Consider the following 13,565-nt stretch of genomic DNA (forward strand, 5'->3'; position numbering starts at 1 on the left):
TAGACCATCTCTGACAGGTGTTTGTTCAACCTGTTCTTAAAAACTTCCAATCATGTGCACAGCCTCTCTTGAAACTTTATTACCCTTATAGCTAGAATTTTTTTCCAAATAGCTAACCTACTTCTTTTCCTGCCTTCAGCAGACAGAGAGACTAATGATCACCGTCCTATTTATGCCAGCCTTTAATATATTTGAAGACTATCAGTTTTCTTTTCTCAAGACTAAACATGTCCATCTTTTTAACCTTTCCTCATAGGTCAGGTTTTCTAAACCTTTTATCATTGTTGTTGCTCTCCTCTGGATTCTATCCAATGTATCCACTTCTTTCCTAAAGTAAGGTGCTCAGAACTGGACATAGTACTCCAGCTGAGGCCTCACCACTGCTAAGTGGAGCAGGACAGCTATCATGTGTCTTACATATGACACTACTGTCAATATACCTCAGAATGGTAGTCTTTTACACTTCTTTTAAATGTCTCAATAACTTTTCACATTATATTTCGATTAATTATTAAATGAAGAATATTATCGCATATTAAAATGAGTATTATCAATATTGGTAGAGAAGTGAATAAACAACTGTAGATCAGAGTAATCCATTCACTGACTTATGGACCCCAAGTCCTCCAGGAATTCTCACATGATGTCCCAGAGTGTTTGATTTAGCATTTGAGTCTCTGATTTAGAGGAAAGATGTGTGAAAACTCATGTACTCAGACAGCTTCTACTAGCTACACCTTTGAGGAGGCTCAAGAGCATAAATTAATCCTTTCAAAGTCGAATATAACTTGCACTCATTAAACTGGCTCAAGATCACTCTGTATGAGATGATGGCATATGACTAACTTAAACATTTTGCTAAAACACTGCTTTTCCCCCCTAAAACCTGCTCCCTTTTGTGATCAGCCATCACAACTTCAAGGATAAGCAAGTCTGAAAAGCAGTGCTTTTTGGGCAGAGTTCTGCTACCTCAAAATGTGTGGTCTTATGCTACATTAATGAAAGATCTCTGGTCCCAAAGCTCCCCTTTGCCTGCATTGGAGGAAAGGTCCAAAAGTGATGAAGACGGAGCAGGAAGATTGGTGAGAATGTGGGGCTCTTAGAGGCTGATGTCCATCTGACTAACCATTCATAGAAGGACTGGTTCATTTTGTACCACTCTGAGCTTATAAAGCCTTGAGGAACATGGCAGAACACAGGTACTAGGCAAGTAACCAATAGCAATATGACTCCTTGTCATAAGGAACAAAACTACCAGAAAGGAGATGAAGGCTGGCAGATGCTTCAGAGCAGCTTGCAGGCCACGTATTGGCCCTTCCTTTTCCTGTAGATCCATGAGGTTTAGAGGCTTCTTTTCTTGTTTCCTCCATTTCCCTGCTCTCCAAGCCTCTTATTTTAAGGGAGCATTTGTGAGGTAAGGTGAACCTCAAGGACTTTCTTGGGAACTATTCTTTCCTGCTGTGAGGCTTGAAATACAGCACCAAGATGTATAAAGCATTTAAACTCAGCAGGCTAGATTGTTCAGCCCATACTCACATTGGTGAACTCATATGAGTAGTCCCACTGAATTCAAAGGAAATATTTATGTGAGTCACCCCCACTCCTGATTCTAACTCAAAGACTGCAGTTAGATCCCCATACACTTAACTTATTAAAAATGTCAGTAATGTGCAAGTAATGATCTGAGGGCAGGGTATAAGTACTTTATCTTTCCAACAGTTCCCACATGTATTCTCACTCCCTGAGATATCCCATTCTCACATCATTGTTGGCTAGCATCAAGCCCTTCTGGCTTCTTCTAGACAGACTATATAACTAATTTATTTTTTCCTGTTGGCCTAATTATTTCCCTAATTAGAAAAATCACCATTCTTTCAATCAGCCTTCATTAAGCTCCCAAGCATGATAACTTGAGTGATGATTTTTCAGGAAGAACATGTTTGCCCTCTAGTATTGTGGGGAAAGTGGTATAAATCTGAAGCTAAGAAATGTGTTGAAACAAATGATAATCGGCTATGGAAAGCATTCCACTATAAGGACAGGTAGATTTAAACGCTTACAGAAGATTGTCCCAGATGAGGAACACTGGCAGGTCCGGAAGTGGAATCTACACAGTCAATACCACTGGTTGCAAAAGGTGCATTTTGTACGAAGAAAAATGCTAATACTAGTATGAGTAAATGTGGGGAATGAGCGAAGTTTAAGATAAAACATCCTGTGTCTGTATCCACTCCCAAACAACCTTGACTGTTCAGAACTCATTGAATGTGTTGTATCTGAAGGTCTGTTAGAGCTAGGCTATATTATGGCTTCAGGAACACAGAATAGGGAGGAGGGAGCAAAGGAATCTCCTTCCCCTGCCAATTACTTCCATGCATCAATCCAAACATTTCAGCCATTGCACCCTGAGAGTGAAGTGGAGGCTTCTATAAGTATGACAGGCAGCATAAGACACACAGTGGGGGTTAACTGAGCAGGGGGAAGAAGGGGACCTTGACCATGGCAAGAGCAAAGAGTTTGGAAACACAAGCTATACCTTGTCTATTGGTGTTTGAGAGCTAACGGGGAACAGAGAACCCCCAGAAGTGTTTAGCTCTGCTCCTGTCTATTTAGAGGAGGAGGGAGCCTATGTGAATCTTAGACTCTCCCTTTGGCTGTATTTCTTGCTACAATTACACCCCCGTGTCTGTAAATCACACCAATTTACATTCACGTCAATTTACACCAATGTACTGATATTTAACTGGCACCACTGCATAATACATCATCTCTGAGAGCTAAATTCTGCTGTGCTGCTTCTTGCTATTGAGGAATAGCCAGGTCATCCTGCACTGTACCAAGATACATGGATATTGTGGGTGCCAAACTGATCCCCATGGCTGGAATTTAGAGGGCACGGCAGAGAGCTTCGATACATACTCAAGAGCATGTGATTTGCTTTCTATTTTAAAACAGATAAGAAAAATCATTGATTAAATACACTGCATTCTAGTACACAGACATTTCAAGAAAAAAAATTGGATTCCTGTTCCAGTAATGCCAGATCCCTTCCTTCAATAAATCTTGTAAAGGACTTACTACTCATAAGACAAAATCATAAGAATTTTCCAATTAACTCTCAACAATATGCTTTACTTAGATAAAATAATGTAAGATATTGATGCTGGCATAGTATACACAAGCATTACAAAGTTTCCCTATTTTTTCTCAGTCTCACCGAATTTACATATCTCCTCATGTGCAATAAATTTTTTAAATGGAGCAGAAAGACATAAACATAATTAAAAGTACTGTTGCATCATCTCCTTATAAATATTTTATACGGTTTTACATTAAAATAATATGAGTCTGAACATAGGGAAGTTGATGGGTATTAAAAGCATCTGTTGAATACTTGATAAAGAATAAATTCAATTTAGTTCAACTATAATTTACAAAGCATAATGCAAATCTTGGGATAACAGCATATCCCAGTATACAACTTTGTTTCTTATACCCCAAGGAGATAAGACTGACAGTTTTATCTCCCTTTGTGAATTATTTCAGAAATCATATTGTAGAAAGACAATAATTTTATTTTGTCAGGGAAAAAGTTTGCATCAGTCAGAAATTATTACTGATTATTCATGTAAACACATTCCCCTATTATTAATTTAGGGGGATGTAGTTACATGTAGAAAACAGGCAATTTTATGTTGGACATCTCATTGGGTAATGCAATCAGATACACTATAGCAATGTTATAAAGAGAAAAGCAGTGAAATGTATAGAGCTAAAACTCTTCACTGTTATCATAGAATCAGAAATAAAAGATTGGAGAAAACTATTGGGTCTGATTTTCACAGTTTCTGAAGCACCGGCCCTCATGCAAAAATGCATAACCCTAACTACATGGGCATATAAGGCATAGAGATGTTCAATAGCTATTTTGAGGTAGAGCTGGTCAACTGAACATGCAAGCAGTGTCAAACTAGATACACAAGCACATGCATGCTTTTTCACATGGCTCAAGGATTTTATCCAGGCCTAACAATATCTGTCAATGAACAACTGTCCCCTATGGTACATTTTCTAGTGCACTATCCAGTCTAACTATAAGTGACCCAAGCAATGGAGTGTCCACCAATTCCACTGGAAGACGTGTCCAAATCTTATTAGAATGCTGTCAAGATTTTTTCCCCATGTATTCAAGCTACATTTTCATTTTCTTGATTTCATCCCTTTACTGTTGGTTTATCCCCCTTGAATCACAATAAATAATTCTCTCCTTTCTTAGTGTTTACGCCACGCCATGCAAATAGTTGGAGACTCTCCTTTTCTGGTCATTGCTTAGCCAAGGCATAGTGTTTAGTGCTTTTAATCTTTCCTCAGAAATAAATTCCCCCCACCTTATAATCATTTTCTTGTTTCTGATGTCTGAACTTCCTCCCGTTTGTCAGTACTAGAAATAATCAACAATTTTTCATCTAAATTTTTAATAAAAATGGCTTTTCAACTACATTTAAATTTTTATGAAAAAAATATTGGAAAATTTCAGGTTTTCACAAAAAAAATAATTAAAAAACCTGAACTATTTTGAGAAAAAACAAAAAGTTTTCACTGTTTTACTTTTCATAAGAAAACACATCATTTCCAGATCAGCCCCAATCTTTATCTTTATCTTTCTAACAATGAGGTGCCCAGAAATGAATGCAATAGATCAGTTCTGTTGCATCTGAACCATATAAAGAGTGACAATTACCCACCATGTTCAGCCATCTATTTCTGCATATTGACATTTAATCATGTTGGCTTTTTCTTGTTGCTGTATCACATTACAAAACTCCTATGTAATTTGGTTTTCACTATCATCCCTAGATATCTTTCAGCTGTGTTAGGCCTGAGCCTCCCCTCATTTGTATCAGTTTTATACCAGTGTAATTCTGCTGACTCCATTGGAGTTACTCCTAATTTACACAGGTGTGAGTGCAAAATCTGGCCCATTATTTCCAAGTGATTATCTTTGTGTTGGATTATTTCCCCCTCTGAATAGTTTGTATTGACATAGACACAGAAAGAATGAGACATAGATATCACAATGTGGTTAAATCTGGAGATCACATTTTATTGACAACGAATGCCAACCAGGGGAACCCAGAACCATACGGCGGGATTGTTTTAGTGCAGATCTCATCTGGTACCAGTGACCCCTGATGTACTATAAACCTGAGGATGAGTGTGAAAGCACATCCCTTCTACATCCTCCAGCCTGCCGAGGAACCTTGATGAGAAGCCAGAGTCCCAACCTGCCCCCTCTTCTCCTACCACAGACAGGAGCCACAAGTTGCTCCAAACACAGAGGCATATCTCCTGCACCATGCCATGTGAGGGCCTGGACCAATACCTAAGCAGTGCACTAGGTTTTAGAGCCATCTATTGGTCCCAGTATCTGCACTGGGGCCTGCCTGCCAAGGTAATTTAATCTCATCAAATCAAACCTGGATGCTGAGTGGAGGATTAAAAAAAAAAGCATACAGCTGTTTGCCAGTTTTGTCACATGGAGAAAATCCCTTCCAGACCCCAAAACTGGCGATCAACCTAGACCTCAGCATCAGCAGATATCTAGCAACAAGGTTAAAGGGGGAAAGGGTGTGACTGAAACATGAGCGAAGAATAGCTGCCCCACTTAAGAAGCAAACTATATTACCTCCCTGACACTTACCATGACCATTGGACTGTAAGCAATCATCTGGACCCATCACCACCTCCTGAACTCCACCCCCAGAGGTGGTCTCTCCTGTTCCTGACTCCACCAATGCCAGCTAGCCAGCCGCTTACCAAAATCTCATCTCATTATATTGGGTTTGGCACATATTTTAATCTCTCTAGCTCCTTCATTTCTCTGCCCCAATTGGTGTTTGGCACACCTCCCAGTTTATTATTCTTTGGGAATAAGCAGTGTCTCTGGATTTAAGAAGTAAGGCAGGCCCTTGTTCTGTCGGTGGTCTGTACCTTGAAGATTTCACACTAAAGGAAAGTCAAAATTCCTTTGCTGAGGTAGGTCAGCTGATGCTGCTGCTTGAAATCCTTCAACTGATAAGTCTCTCATTAAATTAGATACCTCTACAGCTGGGAGAATTGTCTTTTATGAGCCTATTGTGCATTTTTATGTATAAGTGCAAAGAGAAATTGGCTGTTAAAAATGATTCTGTAAAACATTACTAATCTCTGGAACCAGGATAATGATTTCAGACAAAGGTGGGGGAAAGCTAACTTCTTTATTTGAGAGAGCTAATTTTGTTTAGTGACTGCTTGCTCCATAACAATTCATTATAGGATGACTTATAGATATTTTACTCAGTACCTAGTACTACTAGTACTTAAGCTGTACCCTAAAAATACCAACAGAAGTGAATGTGTTTTTCCTAATCTTATGAGATATTGAATATTGGATTACTTTTGTTCATACCACCATCATCAAAATCAAATAAAAGGTGAAATGAACTGAAACATTATTACTGTCTGTCAGTTACAGTATTTCTAAGACATCAAACATGTTCCACCAGTCACCTGTCTTTTCCATGTAAGGAATTGTAATGTCTAAAATATAAAGCCAACTGTTCTGACTTCAAATCACATCAAATCTTTGTAGCAAATCTGTACTTAAAGGCTAAAAGAAATTCCTAGGAAATCCAATATACTGTACAAAGAGCAATGAGAATTAGATTTGGGTAGTGGTGACTATTGCTTTTATAGGTAAGCATGAGGAAGTTGATGAGTTATGCCCTTTTGACTGTAATTTATTTTTGTTGCTCTGGTGATAATTATCTTACATAAAAATAAGCCTAGTCTGCCTCAGCTTTAAAAACAAAACTTTCATCACAGTTTTCATGTGTAGAGTTGTATACAAGGAAGGCATTTTGCATATTATACTCCCTGCAAGTCTATTCCATGAAATGAAATGAATTAATTAGCCAATTAATTTAATTTAATAAGAAGCTTTCAATTGAATAATGAAAAGTAACATTTTCTTACTAGATACAAAGAAGTAAATCTATCACTTTGTGACTTCATCTGTGTACATGTTCTAGCAGACAAAATCTTTATTTATAGACAATTCGGGTTGTTTTATGGCCTAGACCACTCACCCAAATCTTTAAAGTTAAACACGTGTCAAAATCATAGCACAAATATCCAACATTCCACACCATTTGAGAATCACATAGAATGCTGTTAGTCACATGCTATGCTCCCCAACAGGGACATCATTTCCATCCCCAAGAGACAGTCCAACATCCTACAAACCCACCATACATCTCACTCATGTCATTATGCAAAACTGCACCAACAAAACAGTAATCACAGATGTATGCAGAAAGAAGCTTGTGGCTAAGTACACAAAGGGATTTAGGTCCCAACATCCAAAATTTAGATTCTTAAAACCCCTGCTCAACTGCCGCCTAACCCTGTAAACACCTGAAGTCTCCAGGTGCCTATGTTTCCATTGATAAAGTCCCCTAGCTACCTGTTACCCCTTTTGACGGGCACACTTATCCAAATTCAGAGTGTTATAGGTTGTTTCAGTTAGAAGGAAAAATTTGGAATCAGATATTTCTTTGCTGCAATCCTGTTTATTTATTATTTATAGAGAACACACAAAGTCTTGTTTCCCTGAACGCAGGGGGAACCAAACAGAAAATAGTGTCTTTGCTTACAGCCCCAAAACTCTTTAACCAGCCCTAGCTCCCTCCTTAGGCTTCTCTCGGGATTGTCCACGTCGTGTCTCTCTCTGTATGCTGTCTCCTGCTTCTCTCTTACACAGTACACACACACACACACACACACACACCCTTTGTTCAGACAATGCCCTGCAAAACCAGCCACCCAGGTTGTTCAAATTTCTGTGCAGCCTTGTATTTGTCTTTGATTTGAGTGGAGACATGAACCCTGTGTTTTGGGTTTGGAGGCTGCTTTCATTTCAGTCCTGAAGGAAAGGTGGTAGTTGTGCCCAACCCATAACAAAAAAGTTTAATTCTATCCACAATAACACCGTTTCAGCTGGCGGGCACGTGCACAGCTGCCTCAGTCCTGGCGCTCAGTACCTAACTCACACCTAAACCCCAGCAGGATCCTCAAATTGGGCATTCCTCCACCTATCTTGCCTGCTGCAAGGCACGCTCAGAGTTTGTCTGTAGGATCAAGTCTCACACAAAACTGCCCAACCCATCAGACTGCTGCCCAAAGGAGATTATGATCTCCACTCTAAAAGCATCTACTTCCACTTCTGAACCAGCTTCAGCAAAAACTCTCCTTCACTCTACACACAAGACAGCTGTAAAGAGATGGTTATGAATCTTATGATTTAGGGCAATGACTTAGTTTATTTAAATGTTTTAATATTTACGGGTTTGAACTGCATTTTATGCAAATATAATTACACGGTTGTGACCTAGAGCATGTAAACTCTCATTACTAAAATTGATGATGGGCCCATTCTTGCAAGGTGAACAGTACTTCTTCACAGTTCACAGGATTATTTAAACATCTTCTGATAGACTTAGTCCTGCAAAAGGCTGACCAATCCTGAGCAGAGCAAAGCGGCTCTGTTCCCACTGCCTGCAATAGGTATGTTATCCAGTATCCTGTAGCCTAAATTGTCCAAATTGAGTAAAAGGAGCAAAAACCCAATTCATCCTACTGTATAAAACTGTTCAAAAAAGTAAGCAAAAGTTGCATATTGTATCAATTTTTATAACTGAATTGAATGATTATAAGGGTTCTTTCACGGATCCTGGTAAGAATAGATTAGTTCAGCAACAAGTTAAGAAATTCTATAAGTGGGAGGAAGTGTTTAGAGTTCAAATAATCAAAAATGTGTTTTCACTGGTTAATTTCAAATCAAATGAGGCTTCAATCCTTCTCTGGACATTCCTTAATTGGGGAAGTTCAGCAGACAGCAAATACCTAGCAGATTTTTCCAAGAGAGGATGTCAGTGGCTTGCAAGAAACTGATTAACATTAATACAATATCTTTCCTTTCAAGCGTTGTTAGATACATGGTTTCTCAATAATGCCTCCTTTGAGGGCATTGTAAGATCCAAATAAGCACATCTGATTAAATCAAATATTAAACTGAAATATTTATATTTAAAATTTTGGAAGCCTAAGGTTGGTGTAGCAGTAGCTCCACCAGTGAAAGATATGGTTCATTCTCCTCTATTTGACAATTTTAAATATTTATATTTAAAATTTTGGAAGCCTAAGGTTGGTGCAGCAGTAGCTCCAGCAGTGAAAGATATGGTTCATTCCCCTCTATTCGACATTGGTGAGGCCTCATCTGGAGTACTGTGTCCAGTTTTGGGCCCCACACTACAAGAAGGATTGGAAAAATTGGAAAGAGTACAGCGGAGGGCAACAAAAATTATTAGGGGGCTGGAGCACATGACTTATGAGGAGAGGCTGAGGGGAGTGGGATTGCTTAGTCTGCAGAAGGAAAGAATGAGGGGGGATTTGATAGCTGCTTTCAACTACCTGAAGGGGGGTTCCAAAGAGGATGGATCTAGATTGATCTCAGTGGCAGCAGATGACAGAACAAGGAGTAATGTTGCAGTGGGGGAGGTTTAGGTTGGATGTTAGGAAAAGCTTTTTCACTAGGAGGGTGGTGAAGCACTGGAATGGGTTACCCAGGGAGGTGGTGGAATCTCCCTCCTTAAAGGTTTTCAAGGTCAGGCTTGACAAAGCCCTGGCTAGGATGATTTAGTTGGGGATTGGTCCTGCTTTGAGCAGGGGGTTGGACTAGATGACCTCCTGAGGTCCGTTCCAACCTTGATATTCTATGATTCTAGACAGGGATTTTCTTCCAAAGGACACCAGAAATCATAAGAGTGAGATGCATTGCACAGCAATTTCTTGCTTCTCATAATATAGACATTCAGATCAAAGGTTTTTCATATAGTTAGCAAGAGAACCTATTTCCTGGCAGAGAAGTGGTTCATCGTCCCTGCTTATAGCAAGACATCTCTCATTATGTTTTGGTCAAGGCCTTGATGTCATTTGTGACTAACAATAGAGTCTGACTTGATGGCTGTAAGGAAACCATGTTACACACATAAATAGCCATCACACATCCTAAACAGATTTCTTGTGCATACAAACCTACACTTCATGAGCTGTTGGGGAAACATTTGATAAATTAGTAGCTGAGATTGCAGAGGCCTCAACCTTCACTGTCAAAGCCAGCTTAGCATTCCGTTGGTTGCTGCCAACATCAAGGGTATGCAAGAACAGACTATTAGCCTGGCAGAGGGAAGAATCTCGAGCATGACAAAGACAAAAAGAGCATTTGGGTATGAGAGCTCATAATTCCTGTAGACTCTTCCTTCTGATTCACACTCTGCACCTAGAATGCTAGTAGTCACCGAAAGGCCTGATCTCACATTAGCCATGCACAGACATCATACCAGTCACTATCCTGTATAGAGAAACAGATCCATTCATAACTGGACAGCCTTTGGAAAATATTCACAGCCCCCAGTTCTTCAAAATCAAAAAAAGCTTTTGATCCCAATGCATAAAGTTGCTCACCCAGAGGTAAAAAGAGACCTGGCTTTGGCTGAAATTTTACCATAATTTTAAAAGTTTGCAATGATCCAAAACTTCCTGACATCAATTGTTAGGATATAGATATTCAGGCCTGTCTGTAAAGGCCTATACTTTAAGAATTTAGGTATATGTTTATCATTTAGCTAGTAATAGAGGTATACAAGAAAGAATCTGTGTTAGGACCTTCTCTCACTGTGACAGTCTGAGGCCCTGTTCTTAGGCCAATGCCTTTGGCTAAGCAGCAGAGGCAGCCATAAGCTGGGAAGCGACCGGTCACATCCTCACATTCCAAACTAGCAAATAGGAAGGTGATACAATCTAGCACCTCCAGAGAAAGGGAAGAGCCTAGAAGATGTAAAAGGAAATTTAGGTTGATAGTTTTCTGTCTGGTAAGAACTCACTTATCAATAGACACAGCTGTGAAACCCTTATGTCTTTATAGATGTAGTTGTGAAATCCTCACTTCTGTTTTGTTTTGTCATTATAGTTCCCACTTTGCTATTGTTTATTTGCATGGTCTCTGTCTGGTTCTGTGATTGTTTCTGTCTGCTGTATAATTAATTTTGCTGGGTGTTAACTAATTAAGATGGTGGGATATAATTGGTTAGCTAATCATGTTACAATATGTTAGGATTGGTTAGGTAAATTTCAGTAGAATGATTGGTTAAGGTATAGCTAAGAATATTACTATATAAATTAGGGGCAAACAGGAAGTAAGTTGGGATTCAAAAATAAGGAAAAAGGAACTTGGATTTAAGCTTGCTGGAAGTTCACCCCAATAAACATTGAATTGTTTGCACCTTCAGACTTGGAGTATTGTTGCTCTCTGTTCATGCGAGAAGGACCAGGGAAGTGGGAGAGTGAAGGAATAAGCTCTCTAATATCAATCATTTCTTGGAGCGAGGGGGTCATCAGTAGCCAATTATCTCCAATGGCTAGGATTGCTGGTGCCATCTATCAGCCTCATTCCCTGAGTGGGTTTTTTTTAAATGCTCCTGAAGAAATTCCTTGTGAGAACAGTTTGTATCCTTATGTTCATCCTTTTTACAAGACTATGATACATTTTGTGCACATTATGCCTTGTGAGGTATTTGAAAACTCATAGTGTGATGATCATTATTGCCCTGGTAAAATATGTGTGGCAACACTGTATACAGTTATAAGATTCTCCTGTATGACTTACTGAGACATGCTCCAAGTTTAGAAAAGTGGGTACAAACCAGTTCTTTAGAGACAAAAGGCAAACTGACACCTCAGCCAGGTGTCAACAAAATCAAGTGGACTATCACCTGGTTAAACGGCCATTCTTTGGCAGGAAGAAGGGTCTGAGTGAGAAATTTACATCTTGGCAATGGAACAGTAGGAAATTCTCATGAAAATGGACCATCTGTCTGAACCTCAGCTGGAAGAAGAAAGAAGAACAGAGGACACAAATCATCTCTCTCCCTTCATCTCTACTCAAAGCATCGACAACACTTGAAAGACAAAGAAAACATCATTGGACTGGAGAGACCTTAGTTGCACTGGGGCAAAAATGTATGAGCTTTATCTGAGGATGTTTTGCAAAGTACATTTCCATTCCTCTGTAGAGGTATCCTTTGATAGGAAGGTCCTATTGGGTTGGTTCCCACATAACTCCTTAGTTTATAAAGCTCTTGCTTTATATAGGGGGGGACTTCCATTCCTTCCATTATTCTGCTATAACAATTAAACTCTGCTTAGCCTTTACCTCCCTACTTCAGGGATTCACTGTTCACTACTTCCCCTTAGTAATGAATGAGGAGAGAAGCTGTGTAACAGAATGAGAAATTTCTTTCCTGATAATTTCCTTTAGGTTTTCAGCTTCTCCCAAATTCAATCCACTCTGGTAGTTCAGTAAATGACCAGAATATATATTGATTTTTTTCTCGAAAGGGAGACATATATTGTCTTAAGGTGCATTTAATACATTATATCAATTTTTGCTTAATGCTAATAATTGGTTACCAGAGAGTTTCCACATTTGTGGAAGAACTCTTCTGATGTCCTGAGCTGAAGGACAGAGTTTGGTCTTGGAACCCCCAACCACAACACTAGATGACCTTGAAATTTGACAGCTGGGGAGCATGAAAGCCATTAGTAATGAATTCAGAGAGAAGCTGCTAACAGAAAATTATCAGATAAGACATTTCTCATTCTTTTTTGTGTGTGTTTTGTCTTGTTTTTTCTTAAAGGAAGCACCCTCAGACTTCAACAGCCATCTAAACCAAATTTCTCCTTCCCTTAAGGACAGTTTATGTCATCTAAAGTAAAAGAGAAAAGAGAAATTGTTACAATAATATGCTTATTTAATTCTTTTGGTTTTAAATACTTTAACTGTGTTTCCTTCTATTCCTGTGTGTTTAAAAAAAGGTTGTAAAGGTTTTTGCTTGTGGTTGCTACAATGGAGGAAAGAAAGCAATATCTTGGCATGATGTGTGGTCAGGAGAGAAAACTGAAAATGTTGCTCCTATGGATGATTTTTCTTTGGAACACCTAGCTTTTGTTTTATTACTATTATCCTATGCAGAGTTGTTGTACAATAATGCATATTACACATCCACAGTCCAAAGGCCCATCTTCATCCACAGTCCCGCAAGTACTCACATCCTTTCCCAACCCATCTGCCTCAGACCTAGAACAATACATCCATCACACCCAAGAAGAATTGAAGAGACAGCTTGATTAGGCAAAGGAGAACTACAAAAGGCAGGTAGACAAACATACACACATAGCCCCTCTTACTCCATAGGACAAAAGTTTTGGCTTTCAGCAGAACATGTCCACACAGATAGACCCTCTCTTTCTTGGCCCATACCAGATTCAGCAATAAGTCAACCCAGTCACCTTTGAGGTCCATCTCCCTCAGTGTTCACCCCATATTCCATGTCTCATTTCTAAACCATACACTGAGAACACTTTTCTCCAGTCACTTTCCCCACCAGTGCAAGTACAGGATCATAGAA

The sequence above is a fragment of the Lepidochelys kempii genome, chromosome 1 (genome assembly GCF_965140285.1).
Source record: "Lepidochelys kempii isolate rLepKem1 chromosome 1, rLepKem1.hap1, whole genome shotgun sequence".
NCBI lineage: Eukaryota > Metazoa > Chordata > Testudines > Cheloniidae > Lepidochelys > Lepidochelys kempii.